We start from the raw sequence: 14,333 nt of genomic DNA, 5'->3' as shown, positions 1-14,333 counted from the left end.
GTTTTTTTTTATTTTTACCTTTTGAGCCCCTTCACTCATTTCTCCCCCACCCACCCCCCCACAACCACCAATCTGTTCCCTGTATTTATGAATTTGTGGGGGTTTTTTTAGATTCCATATATAAATGAAATCATATGGTATTTGTCTTTCTCTGACTTATTTCACTTCACATAATACCCCAGAGATCCGTCCACATTGTCGCAAATGGCAAGATTTCAATCTTTTTTTACAGCTAAGTAATTTTCCATTGTATATGTACCACAATTTATTGTTCCATTCACCCATCAATGGACACGCAGGTGTTTTCCATTGCTTTGCTATTATCAACAGTGCTCAATGAACATGGGGGTGCACATATCTTTTTGAATGAGTGTTTTCATTTTCCTCAGATGGTACGGAATAATTTTAATTTTTAACAAAGTTATGCCATACACATAGTTTGTTGATTTATTTATTTATTTTGCAAGTTCTTCCTATCTCCAGCTGTTGAGACAATATTTCTGAGAGCCTTGGTTACCTCTAGTGGTGAAACCAGAGCCAGCAATTAAGCAGCCAAACCCCTACAGTCATTGAACACCAGACCGGCTCTCTTTTAAGCACGTTCTTTGTTATCCTCATGTGGAAGTTGTAGACGTCTAGTTAGTTTGCTTATCCGTCGCCTTCCCCAAGCTGCATCTACAACCACCATGCTGTCTGCAGTTCCTACAATGGCTGTATCTCTCCGGGACAGGCCATGCTAGGAGTCAGCCCTGACCAGCTGCCCATTTTGGAGAACCGTGTTTTCTTAATCACAGAGCGCTCTCTTTTTAGGCCACCAACTGCACAGATTTCTTCATTTTAAATGGGTTGGGGGAGGTCTTTCTAAATCCCAAAAATCTAGTGGTCTTTCACTTAGTGTCAGTACATGAGGTGGCGTTTTTGGTGCCAGAGGGTTTTTTTTTTTTTAAGATTTTATTTATTTATTTATTTGAGAGAGAGAGAGAGAAAGAACAGAGGGAGCGGGAGAGAGAAGCAGGCTCCCCGCTGAGGAGGGAGCCCGATGTGGGACTCGATCCTAGGACCCCGGGATCATGACCTGAGCTGAAGGCAGCAACTAACCGACTGAGCCACCCCGGCGCCCCGGTGCCAGAGGTTTAAAGGGAGTTGACGGACTAAGGTCAAGATGTGCTGGTCTTGAAAGTGAAGCGTCTTCATTATTTCCAGTCCTCTCTGGAAGCCGCATAATGACACTAGCGTTTGGAACTCCTTGGAATCCTTGTTCTAGGTCAGCATTTGGTGATACTACCTTTAATCTTTTGGGAACCCTTGTTCGCTGACCAATATGTTCGCTGTATTCTATTTTATACTGAATTCGACCGATTTCTGCAGTGTCAGCCGCAGAGGGAGAAGGAAATGCTGCCCCAACTCCCTAGGCGGGTCCCGCTACGGCTCTCTCTGCTCTCTGCTTCTGTGCTTCATATCCAATCCTTTAGCTTGCCTCAGTGTGTCTGTGCTGGATCTTGTCCCCCCGGGTCCGCTGGAGGGTCCCTGGCGAGGCCGCTGCCTACCTGCTCGCCGGGAGTGTGGGTGGGTGCTCTCAGAGGCCCTTGGCCAACTGCGTGGAGGCGCCTGGGCCATAAATCATACACATACTTTAAACAGTCAAATAGTTCTACGAGGTTTCCCAAAAACATCCAGTCTCCAGCCCTCTCTCCAACTATGCCCCTCCAAGAGGTGATAACTTTCAGCTGTTTTGAACCAATTCTGTTGGTATTACCTCCTGTCTCTATATAACATGTTTGTGTTGCTACATCTTTTTTTTTTTTTTTTGGTAAAGATTTTATTTATTTATTTGGCAGAGAGAGACACAGCGAGAGAGGGAACACAAGCAGGGGGAGTGGGAGAGGGAGGAGCAGGCTTCCCGCCGAGCAGGGAGCCCGATGCGGGGCTCGATCCCAGGACTCTGGGATCATGACCTGAGCCGAAGGCAGACGCTTAACGACTGAGCCACCCAGGCGCCCCTGTGTTGCTACATCTTGATTTTTCAGCCTTAGGCTTTCTCTCTTTACCTCCCACTGTGGAAGACGAGGATTTTCATCCTCATACTACACGCATGCCCTCTTCCCAGGGCCTCATCCTTTGGTACAGTTATATTGTCGCTCTGGCTAGGTCCGTGTTCTGTTATTCTTGTGACCACGTGAAAGACATTAATAGACAAACCATAGAGTAAGCCACACTCTTCCTTCCCTAGACAACTTTTGTTTTCCCTGGAGTGAATAATTGTCCTGTTTCTCGTTGCTTGGCTTTGTTTGTGCTTATTATTAATGAATCACAAATTTCCTTACAATACAATTAGCCCATTTTATTGTCAGATCAAATTCTCCCAGCACCTTCTGTCTGCTCTGTTCTTCACTAGCTGCCCTCGGTGACACAGCTGTCATCCGGGATCACCCCTCACTGACCTTGTCAGGATTTACCTGTCCTCTGTGTGGCCACTTCTGTTTCTTAAATCCAGTAATTACCCTTTTGTGGTCTAATGCCTTATTTTAGACAGGTACATCCTCTTTTAGCTTCCTGAGAAAGAGTGCATGTGAGGCAAAATTTTTATGCTTTTCGTGTCAGAAAATGTATTTTTTTCTACTCTTACACTTGAATGAGAGCAGTTGGGAATACAATTCAAGATTCAAAATCATTTCTATCAGAATTTTGAGGTCATTTCCCCATAGTCTGTTAGCTTCTGGTGTTACTATTGAGAAGCCAAAAGATATTCAGAGTCCCGAAACTTGCGTGTGATCTGTTGTTTTTTTCTCCTGAAGCTTTTGGAATATTTTCTTTTTCTCTTCCTCCAGCTTTAAATTCTTATGGGTCCTCTATTACCTGCAGGGTGAAGAAGATCCTTCTCAAATTTTCCCTGATCTACATTTTTAACCTTATTCCTAGTAGCTCCCCTAAAAACAGTCAATGCTAAGTGACACAAAACTCTCAAGGTATGTTTACACCTCTCTGTCTGACAACCAATCAACATTTTACCTGTCCTCCCCTGAGTCCAAATTAAATGCCACCTCTGAGAAGCCTTCCTAATCCCAGGCCACAATATTTTGCCCATTCTCTCACTAGGACCTACAACATTCTGCAGTGTGTCAGAGTTAGCTCTGTGTGTGTGTGTGTGTGTGTGTGTCTTCCTTTGCTGCTCCTCTACCACAAGGCAAGGCTTTGTCTCATCTTTCCAATACCTGTCCTATTATCTGGAACATATTGGCATTAAAACATCTGTAGAATTCTACTGAATTCCACTTTATTTACTGCAGATTCAACCTGTTCCCACTGCTCTGCAGCTGGCTTTAATAATAGTGGCTACCATTTACTGAATGTAATGTGCCGGGGCGACAAGATCCAGCACAGACACACTGAGGCAAGCTAAAGGATTGGATATGAAGCACAGAAGCAGAGAGCAGAGAGAGCCGTAGCGGGACCTGCCAGGTCTTGTGGTAAATGCTTTTCATATATACTGGGTTTGAATCTTGGTCCACAAAATCTAGAAAATAGTGCAGGAAATGCAAGAAGTAGTACATTTTTAAAAAATAGTCTTAAATTGGACTCAAAATCAAACGTCTCCTCCATGAAACTGGCGGTAAATCCAACCTCAGTCACGACTGGGGTTTCCCTCGTTCATGGTTTTTCAAAGGCACTGGCACAGCACCGGGGCATTAGACAAGCCCCTCTGTCTTCCTGCATCTGTCCAGACTGGCTACCTCTAGGACACCTGGGTCTTAGCCTGCATAGATAGTCCTTTCAGAGTGGAAGCTTGGCTGTTCTGCATCAGGCAGGGGGCAGGGGAATTTTGGGTGAGGAGTGAGTCCCAGTGCTTGGGAGTGGGACTGCACAAATGCATTACATGGACACCCTTCCTCATCCCCAGAGGCCTCCCTACCTGCTTTGGGTGCTGCAAGGGAACAGTGCTCTCTTAGGGACCCACCAACCATTGTGCCTTCCACAGTTTGGGAGAATCTCCTCTCTGCCTTGCTTTACTGTCTCTCAAAGGCATTCCTCTCTCTCTCTCCCTAGTATAAGGTCTAGGACAGCTGGCATAATGTCAAGTGTGCTTCAGGCTTTGGGAAATTCAAAGCTGGAGGAGGGAAGGTCTTGGAGGTGACACCTGCCATTTGCCTTATATCACAAACCTAAGTACAGAGAAAAAAAAAAAAGAAAAGAAAAGCAGTGTTCTGCCACCATGTATTATTTCTTTCTCATAATCAACTTGCAAGGTTAGAGTTATTATACCAATTTTACAGAGGAGGAAACTGGGGTTGAAATTATACAACTTACCCCAAGGTCAGACATCTAGAAGGTGGCTGGGAAGGTCTGTGTGACACTGGAGCCCGAATTCCTTCTACTGCACCATCACTACTCAGGAGCTAAGTGGAAGCTAGCCTGTAATTAAAATTTTTCTGCTGTTATTAACACTATTGCTTTTATTATGATTATTATCTTTCATTTATTGGGCACTGCCAATGTGCCAAGCACTAGTCTGAACACCTTACGTTTGTCAGATCCATTAGTCTGCACACTCAGCATGAAGTCCACCTGGTGTTTCTTAAACTATTCCATGAAACTCAAGTATTCCAAAGAATGCTAATAACGGAATTAAATAACATAATAAAATAAAAATAAAATAAAATACCTGAATAAAAAAAAATAAATACAAGTAATATTTTTCTTCTAAAATACACTTTAGGAGGGCCTGGGTGTCTCAGTGTTTAGGCGGCTGACTCTTGGTTTTGGCTCAGGTCATGATCGCAGGGTCCTGGGATCGGGCCCCAAGTCAGTCTGAGGATTCTCTCTCTCTCCCTCTCCTTCTGCCCCTCACCCCGCTCATGTGTGCACTCTCTCTCTCTAAAATAAATAAATAAATCTTAAAAAAAAGTAAAAATAAAATATACTTTAATATGTATAAGGAAATGTCAAACATATAGTCTTTATTATATAGTCATCAGCCTTTTAAGACTGATATGTCATTTTTTGTCATAAAGAAAGATTGGTAACGTATCTAGTAAGAGTGGAATAGTTGAAAAAGCTATGGCACTTCCACACAATTACTCTGAAGCTATTGGCAGGATGAGGAAGATCTCTTTGCTGGTGTGGAGGAATCTCTAGGAAGTCACGGAGAATGCAAGATACAAAGGAATTATATATAGTATGTACTACCTTTGAGGTAAGAAAGAGGGGAGATATATATTTGCAAAAAGCCATACTGGAAGGATAAACCAGAAATTGATAAAAAATGGGGTCGGGGTGGAGAATAGAATTGAAGGAACGGGTTTGAGAACACAGGGATAAAAATGAATATCGACTTTAGAAACATATAAATGTTCTGCAATTTTTATAGAAATTAAACAAAAAAACCCCTAAAATTTAAAACAAGCAGAAACAACTAAACTACACAGAGAAGAGAATTTAACTAATATTAGAAGACAGTACTATATGTTCTTAGTGGAATATATTCTAAAGACAAAAGGAACTACCAAAAACCTTAAATGTCATTCAGTAGTTTCATTGTTAATAGTAATATTGTATTATTATTTTGAAACTATGTTATGTATATTATAGGATAAAACAAATCAGTAATTATTGATGTAATTAGGAACCAAGTTTTGTTTTTTGTATTTTTTTTTAGGAACCAAGACTTTTAATGTACAAAAAGAAATAAAAAAGTGGCTGAATTAAAACACTAATATTAGGGCGCCTGGGTGGCTCAGTTGGTTAAGCGTCTGCCTTTGGCTCAGATCATGATCTCAGAGTCCTGGGATCAAGCCCTACGTCGGGCTCTCTGTTCAGCAGGAAGTCTGCTTCTCCCTCTCCCTCTGTGCTCTCTCTCTCAAATAAATAAAATCTTTTTAAAAAGTTAAAAAAAACCCACTAAAATTAAATTTGAATTAGAAATGAATTTTAGGGGCACCTGGGTGGCTCAGTCGGTTGGGTGTCTGCCTTCGGCTCAAGTCATGATTCCAGGATCTTGGGAAGGAGCCCCGAGTTGGGCTCCCTGCTCAGCGGGGAGTCTGCTTCTTTCTCTCCCTCTGCCCCTCCCCCGGCTCATGTGCTTTCTCTGTCAAATTAGAAGAAAATGTCAATTTTAATTAATGATTTATAAGTATATATATCTCCTAGTTCCAGTGGCTGAAAGAAACTGAAAGCAACAGTACCTCAGTAGCAAGGAACATCCCAAGTGCACAGATTGTGGTTTCTAAATGCCCAATAAAAGGAAATGGAGCTTTTTAGAGAAGTGACTGATTTCAGGTCTGGGTTAGGGAAAATACAGAGCAAACTTGTTTCAGCAAACAAGGAAGTGTTCTAAGGCTAATAGGGGCATGTCAAAAGAAAAGGGCAGCCAGCTTGAAGGGGGCTCCCATTGGTCAAATTGGGCAATTTGAGCATCAAAAAATGACTATAATCAATTTAAACACGTCGAGTGTATAAAAACCCACGAGTCCCTAAAAATAACCAGATAGAGATAAAACAAACAAGCAGCAGCAACAACAAAACTTTTCTGCCATCACTGGATGTGATATTCTAATTCCTGACATGGAAAATTGGTACTTAAAGAAAACAAGAATATATCGTGACTTTTCAGAAGGAACTATGGTTCCATTGATGAGAAAATTTCTCCTTTTTACATGACTGCCAGCCAATAAATGTAGAAGAAATAATAGAATTAGAAAATCAGTGTTTTGCGACTCTAATATGATCATTGGTTCAGGGGAGGCGTCACTGATGTTAAAACCATTAGGAGAGGGGCGCCTGGATGATCCAGTCGGTTAAGCATCTGACTCTTGGTTTCAGCTCAGGTCATGATCTCAGGGTAGAGAGATCAAGTCCTGTGTGTCAGGCTTACACTGAGTGTGGAGACTGCTTAAGATGCTCTCTCTCCCTCTCCTTCTGCCCCTCCCGACTCTGTGCTCTCTCTCTCTATCTAAAACAACAACAACAACAACAACAACAAAGCATTAGGAGAACAGTTGAGGGGGAAACAACGAGTCACATCCCGGCCAAGTATCATGCCCACAGGTTCTTTGCTGTTGACAAAAGGGAGAAAATATCTCCACAGAAGAGAGAGACCTGGCTGTCACCATTTCAATTCAGTAATCAAACGTGGCCTCATCAATAATGGGATAACAAGACAGTAATCACATATGCCTCCTGAGGTGATGAAAAGTAAGGTACACAGCATCACCTATGAAGAACTATTGCCCAAAATCTTTCAACTGAATATAATCGAGTCTTAGGCCAAAGTTCTAGTCTACAGAAAATATATTGGATAGAGGAATAAGTCAAATGAAAACCATGAGGAAAGGATCATACACATTTGGAATGTGAAATATTCTACAAGACAACTGTCCTGGTCTCTTTAAAAAGACAATGTAAAAAAGGATGGGGGGTAGAGGGGTATTTGAAGAGACCTAAGAGACACTACGGTCAGATTTAGTGGGTGATTCTTGGCCACATATTTAGGGAAAAACTAATATAAATACATTTTGGAGGGAAATAGGCAAATTTGAATATGGACTGGGTAATCAACGATATTAGAAAATTATTTTCAGTTTTGTTCAGTATGATTATGGTACTGTGATTATGTAGCAAGACATCTTTATGCTAAAGCATTTAGAGATGAAATGCCATGAGGAATTTTTTTTTTTTAAGATTTTATTTATTTATTTGAGAGAGAGAATGAGATAGAGAGAGCATGAGACGGGGGAGGGTCAGAGGGAGAAGCAGACTCCCCGCCGAGCAGGGAGCCCGATGCGGGACTCGATCCCAGGACTCCAGGATCATGACCTGAGCCGAAGGCAGTCGCTCAACCAACTGAGCCACCCAGGCGCCCGAGGAATTTATTTTTAAATGGATTCAGATACCCATACAAACATACATAATTGAAACAAATATGACAAAATCTTGACAGACGTTGAATCTAGGTTGCTCAAGTATTCTTTGTAACTTTCCCAGCTTTTCTGTATGTTTAGAATTTTCATAATAAAAAGTATATGTGTGTGTGTGTTTGTAATCCTAGGCCATATTTGAAAATAGAAAATTAAATGAGAGGTAACTGGATTCCTGAACCCATGAGTTAATGTATGTCACCTATTGAATAACTACTCCTCTGGAATAAGTATTTTATAAATTTAAATAATTTTAATATGTTGATCTTTGGATTTAACTAAAATGAAATAAGCACAGTGTAATGCCTTTAATTTTCTGTTCCATTACATGGTTATTAAATTTGCACATAAAATTGATCATTTCTTCTAGCAACTTTTTCATTTGTGGGTTCAAAGCACAGTCTCATTTTATCTCGGAGTACTATAATTGCTTCATCAACATTTTGTCCTTTAAAAAAACATGTTCTGTGGTCAGAAGTTACTAAACGTTATCTATAGTCATGTCAGGAACACCAAGAATAAATTGAACTGTAAAAATATTAGAATGGTTTATAATTTTGTACTTTTCTCCATGTTTGAGGTATTATTGTCAATCCCAATCAGAAAACAGACAAGATTAATTTAAAAAATAGTAAGAATGAAGAGGGCACAAAGTTTCCAAAATCCTACAAAGTTCTTGTAATTTTTATTCCCAGTCTATAATTTTTGTCATCCTTTTTCTGTCCTTCTTACCTGGTCAGTACAAGCCCAGATATTTCCCACCCCACACTTCCCTTTCGTGGACCTGTCCACCTTGTCCCCACACTCATGTCCTTCACCAGCCACCTCCTGGTTCCCATAGGCCTCATCCTTCAGCAAGGTTTCAGTCTGTAAGCCAGGGCTGAAGGCATGGTTAGGAAGGACGGCAGGTATAAAGAGTCACCATTCAGATATTACTCAGTCCAAAGAGAATAATTTCTACTCAGCCTGGATGCTCTTCCCATAGCAAAAGTTATCACTGGGAATTCTCTGATCTATACTTGTGGAGCGAGGTAGTTTCGTTTTGTTTAAGTGCCTTCACACTTCCTAGTAGTTCTTTAGTTAACACTCAATTACTTGGGCTTGGTGAAAAAATTAATTTTCTACAGCATGGAGGAAACTTGGGCAGAAGCTATAGGTATGACAGATGATAGAAGTATGTGTGTGTGTGTGCGTGCACGCATGTGTGTATGTGTGTGTGTTTATCCCCAGCCTTATTCTTTAGTTTAGGTTGGTGGAGTTAATATCTGAATGTTTTTTTCTGGGTGTTTTTAAAGGTTCACTTGTGAATTCTTTTCTTGCTTATATCTAGAATATAACGCAAAACTTTCGATATGGAAGAAAGAATATAAACTTTGAAATCAGCCTTATCCTGTCTCATTAGCTGATGTGGTCTTATGCCCATTAAGTTAGAGTTTCCCCATCTCAAAATAAGAACAATAATGTACGTGTGATAGAGATGTTGTGTGGACTGAAAGAGATCACTATGAGAAGTGCCCGTCAATACCCAGCAGTTAGCAAGAGCTCAGCAAGTGTCAATTGCCCTTCCCTTCCCTGGCTTTCTCTCAGACTCTGCAGAAGCAACTTCTTTTCTGTTTTATTTTCTCCCTTATTTGGAAGTAGGCCTCCCCACCCATGGAACTGCTCTCTGAACCAGCCTTTCACCGCCAAGCTGCTCCCTCACTTGCTCGCTCAGTGTTCTCTCTGCACTCAATGTTTTCTTCTGGCCAGATCATGGTGAAATCACTGTGGGGCTCTGCGGGGTCTATTTGCAAGACCAAAGGCAGTGAGGGAAAAACAGGAGAATACTGGGGAATCAGACTGAGGGGCGGGAGATGGATTCAAGAACAGCAAATCAGTGGGTTCGGTCACTGTGGTTAGAATGAGGTCCAGAAAAGGATGCAGAATTTTAAGGGGGAAGTCTAAGCAGAGGTTCGTGGCCAGTCGCAGCACAAGGTCTCTGACTAGACCCCAGGGAACTGGGGGCCAAGTAAGGAGAACTCTTTATGGCAGGCAGCAGGTAAACCAGAAACCCGATACAGAAACCAAAGGGCATAGAAGGATTGAGTAGTGCTTGTTCTTTCTCAAAACAAGAGAATAGAACAAAATGTGGTAACCATGGATCTGGGAGAACAACCATCATTCTATGTCTCATTAAAGAGCATGAATTTCCCTCTGATAGGGATGGAGGCCTTCTTGGCCCCCTCTTAGTAACTTTTCAGCTTTCGTTTCTCTGGAGTTAGAGTTAAAAGCGTACGTGCAAACTTAGAAAACCTTAAAAATTTGTTTTGTTTTTGTTATCATTTTTTTGAAAGAAAGAGGGAAAGGGATGGGCGAAACTGTCTCCTTTTTGTAGCAACTCTGGGTGAGAAACAGAGACTAGGCAGGAGGATAGGTCATAACCATTTGTGGAGGAACTCTCGGTGTCTCTACCACCTGCCTTAGTGGGGAAGCCAGTTCCAACATACACACTAGAGAAGAGGAAAAAGTGTTCCCTGATTGAGCCCTATTACATTCTCATGGTCTCAGAAATCATAGCAGCAGCTCTGAGGTCTGACAGTTGAACTGATGGAAGAGTACTTTAGTAACACTCTTCTTTCAAACCACACCTGGCAAAAATTCTCATCCCTGCAGAATAGCTTCCTTTTCTACTCCAACCTCAAATCAAACATCCGCTTACCTAACGAGAATAGCAATGTCCTTGTTTGGTAAACACACATGAGGAATATTATGTATAAAGGTTTGCTAGTTCCTCTTACCTGCACAATTTGCTACTCTTATCTTGGCCACCTTAGGTTAATGTGAGGCCTCACTGCAAGTGATAGGGAGGGAGGGCTCCTGGCACAGAGGGGGTAGGGCAGGGCACGAGGGGAGAAGGTGGTTGATGGAGCCCCGAGACAACATAGTATAGCAGAAAGACATGGACTTTGGAACCAATGATTCAGGCCCAGTCAACATAGCTCTGTGAGCCTCTTTCTCTTAAGTAGGCATAATAGAATCTAATGATAAAGAATTAATGTTGTGAGAATCAGGAGATGATGCATAAAGCGTAGTAAGCATAGGGCCTGGAAAATAAAAAATGCCTGGAGTATGTTAGCTCTTACTATCTCCCTGCATGGCCAAAGTGATGATGTCTCCCCTTCACTTGTCCCAATTTGCCTGAGATTTTCCCATATTTATAGCTAAAACTTGTCAGCCCCAGACAAGCCAGGGGTGGGTGGTTACCCTACCTCTACCAAGGTTACGCCTTGATGCTACACCCATCCATACCTCAGTGCCTGGCCCACTGGCCCCACAGCAGAGCTGATGAGTCTTCTGGTCGGCTCTGTGCTGAGGTACCTGGGATGGATGCAAAGGCCAAGAGGTAGTTTAGCCATTATTTATGCTTGTTTCCCCAGGCACTGGGCAGATTAAAGTTATAAAGAACAAGACACAGTTTCTACCACACAAAGGAGCTATAAGAGACATAAAAGTACAAGGGGGCAAAACTGAGGAGGAAGTGCTTAAGTGTGAACTGAAAAATTGAAGTTGTCTAATTGTTCATAGGGAGAGTCCTCCAAGGCTGATGAACAGAACAGCCACAACAGAGAGGTCACTTTAACTCAATGCTAGAGGGGCGCCTGTGTGGCTCAGTCGTTAAGACAACCAGTTTTTATGTGATCAGGGTTCTGGGATTGAGCCCCGCATTGGGCTCCCTGCTCGGCCGGGAGCCTGCTTCTCCCTCGCCCACTCCCCCTGCTCGTGTTCCCTCTCTAGCTGTCTCTCTCTCTGTCAAATAAATAAATAAATAAAATCTTAAAAAAAAAAAAAACAAACCCTCAATTCTAGACACTCCCGCTGGAGTCTGGAGACAGGGGAATGGTTAGATGGGGAGGGCCTAGTGCCTAGTTAGAAGCTCAGTGAGGTCCTTTGGAAAGTGTGTGTATGTGTCACAGGGAATGGAAGGAGAGTCAGAAAGGTCTTTATAGTGGAGGTAACCAATTGTTCTTTGAGATTATGTAGGATTTGCTGATGGCGGAAAGGGGATATTCCAGGTAGAGAGGACAGCATGTGCCAAGGCCCAATGGTGCTAACCAGCATGGGAAAATCTGGGAAGACCTATCTTTTGCTCTGAGTTGAGAACAGAGTTCAAGGAAGGGCAAATGAGAAATATAACCTTGTAGAGGTAACAAAGGTGAGATAGAGGCCCTGCAAAGGAATTTAACCTGAAGGGTAATAAAAGCAACATGATCAGATTTCTTTCCTGAAGGATCCCTCTTGCAGCTTTGGTCTGGGGGATGGATATGATGGAAATGAGCCTGTGGACAGAAGGCTGGTGAACGGAGAGTTGTCGCAGTCCAGCCTGACAGGGACACTGAGGGGAGAGAAGTGATGGAGGAAGGCGCAACAGGCCTTGCCAGGTGAACAAAGAAGGGGAGAGTGAGGGGGCGGAATCTAGGCAGATCACCAGGCTCTGGCTCCAATGACTGGAGGAATGACAGTATGTTAGTAATCCTGGCCGTGCTACTTATTTATTGTAGAACTGTTCCCGGGTAGCTCTGTTAGTTTCCTTGTCTATAAAGTATGCTCGGTGCCTAACTCCTGGCATTCTTGGGAGGACTTGCCTGCAAAGGCACTTGTGTCCACTTGTGTCTGGGACATTAGTGAGTTCTGTATGAGTGCTTGTTGCATGAATAGATAACTCACAGAGGCACATGTGTGGGAAAAGATGGGATCATTTTTGGACAGGTGCTGAGTGCTAGTTGCTCCTGGGACATTGCCATTGGCAGTTGAAAAGAGTCTTGGAACTTTGGAGCAAGGTCTGGACAGGGACAGATTTTATGGGTGGGAATTGCCTCCAGAAGAATGGGTAATGTTGTGCAAAGAAGGAGAAGGGTGCAAAGTAAGGTAACATGGGAGACAACATTTCATGGAAGGCTGAAGTAGAGAGGGGCTGTCTGAAAAGTAAGAGAAGGCAACGCTTCAGAGGTCAAGGGAGATAAGGACCTCTATGTCATAAGAATTAAGCTCATGTTTCAAGAGTTGAAGTATAGGGAAGTAAGAAGGAAAGAAAAACCAAAAAATGGGAGGGTACACACACAACTACCTGAAATATACAGGTGGAAGTCATGAGTAACATGCTCACCAGGTGGCGCCAAAGACCCTCTGAGACGCAACAAGTGTCTCAACTCCCGGCGGGGCAGGGGAGCAGCCCTTCGCTCCATCAGACAGGTGGCATTCCTTTAGTCAACAAACTACAAATCTTCCACTACTGGAAACCTCTGGGACTCCAAGGGATCCAGAGATATTTACAATTCTGCTCTTCCTTGGTAGAATGTATCTACTCTTCACCTACATCGCTGCCTCTCCATTCCAAACCACTCTCCTCACTTGTAGAAACTTTTTTTTTTTTTTAAATCATGGAGCTTTTATTTATTTATTTTAAAGATTTTATTCATTTATTTGAGAGAGAGAGAGACAGCAAGAGAGTGAGCACAAGCAGGGGGAGTGGGAGAGGGAGAAGCAGGCTTCCGGCGGAGCAGGGAGCCCGATGTGGGGCTCGATTCCAGGACCCCGGGATCATGACCGGAGCCGAAGGCAGACGCTTAACGACTGAGCCACCCAGGCGCCCCTAGAAACTGCTTTTTAAATGATCACTCTTCATCCCTTCTCCATGCCCCACCAACCCAACATGATCCTTCCCACTGCAATTCTTTCAAAAGATGGGTCTCCTAGCATCCCACCAGCCCACAGTATTGGAATTCTGGGGTCATAGTTCCTGGAGCCAGATTGCTGGCTTCGAATCCCACCCACTCACTAGCTGTGCCGCACGCAATTCAGGGCAAGTTCCTTAACCTGTCTGCGCCTCATTTCTTCATCTGTTAAATGGAGATTAGACCTACTTCACGGGACTATAACGAAGACAAAATGAGTTGTTCTCAGTATACTGCTTGACATAGTAAGTGCTCAATAATGTGAGCTATAATTAGTCTTTAGGATAAAAATTCAAATCCTTATTGCAGCTAAATGCTCTCCCTGGTCTGGCTCTGCCTTTCTGGCCTTACCTGGAAGCACTCACCCTTTCATTCTTGCTGCTTCAGCACCACTACATTCTGGCCGCTTACCTCCACTATTTTTTTTTCTGCAGGCAATGTTCACACCCCTCCCGCCCGGTTACAGCCCAACATACTTACTTGTCCTTCTGAGATCTGTCAGAAGAGATCTGAGATCTCTCAGATAAGAACCCTCATAAAATCTTTGCCTGTTGTGGGGCTAGAAATACAATTTTTATTAAAAACTGTGATTACCTAATGTCCCCCCCTACCAGCCCCCCCGCCCCCCACATAAACTATGGGGGCAGCAAGCGGTCTCAGTGCTGGAGATCAGCTAGTGAGATTTTGCAGAGCTCAAACTACTTATGATCCA

The 14,333-nt window shown here is 42.9% G+C and overlaps 1 pseudogene; it reads right to left on the bottom strand.

The window, feature by feature from the left end:
• Positions 1-141: 141 nt before the first annotated feature.
• LOC118001115 lies at positions 142-1,749 on the bottom strand (annotated as a pseudogene).
• Positions 1,750-14,333: the final 12,584 nt, after the last annotated feature.

Source organism: Mirounga leonina, unplaced genomic scaffold (assembly GCF_011800145.1).
Source record: "Mirounga leonina isolate KUSES-001 unplaced genomic scaffold, KU_Mleo_1.0 Mir_53, whole genome shotgun sequence".
Classification (NCBI taxonomy): Eukaryota; Metazoa; Chordata; class Mammalia; order Carnivora; family Phocidae; genus Mirounga; species Mirounga leonina.
This window is presented reverse-complemented; position numbering and strand designations above follow the sequence as displayed.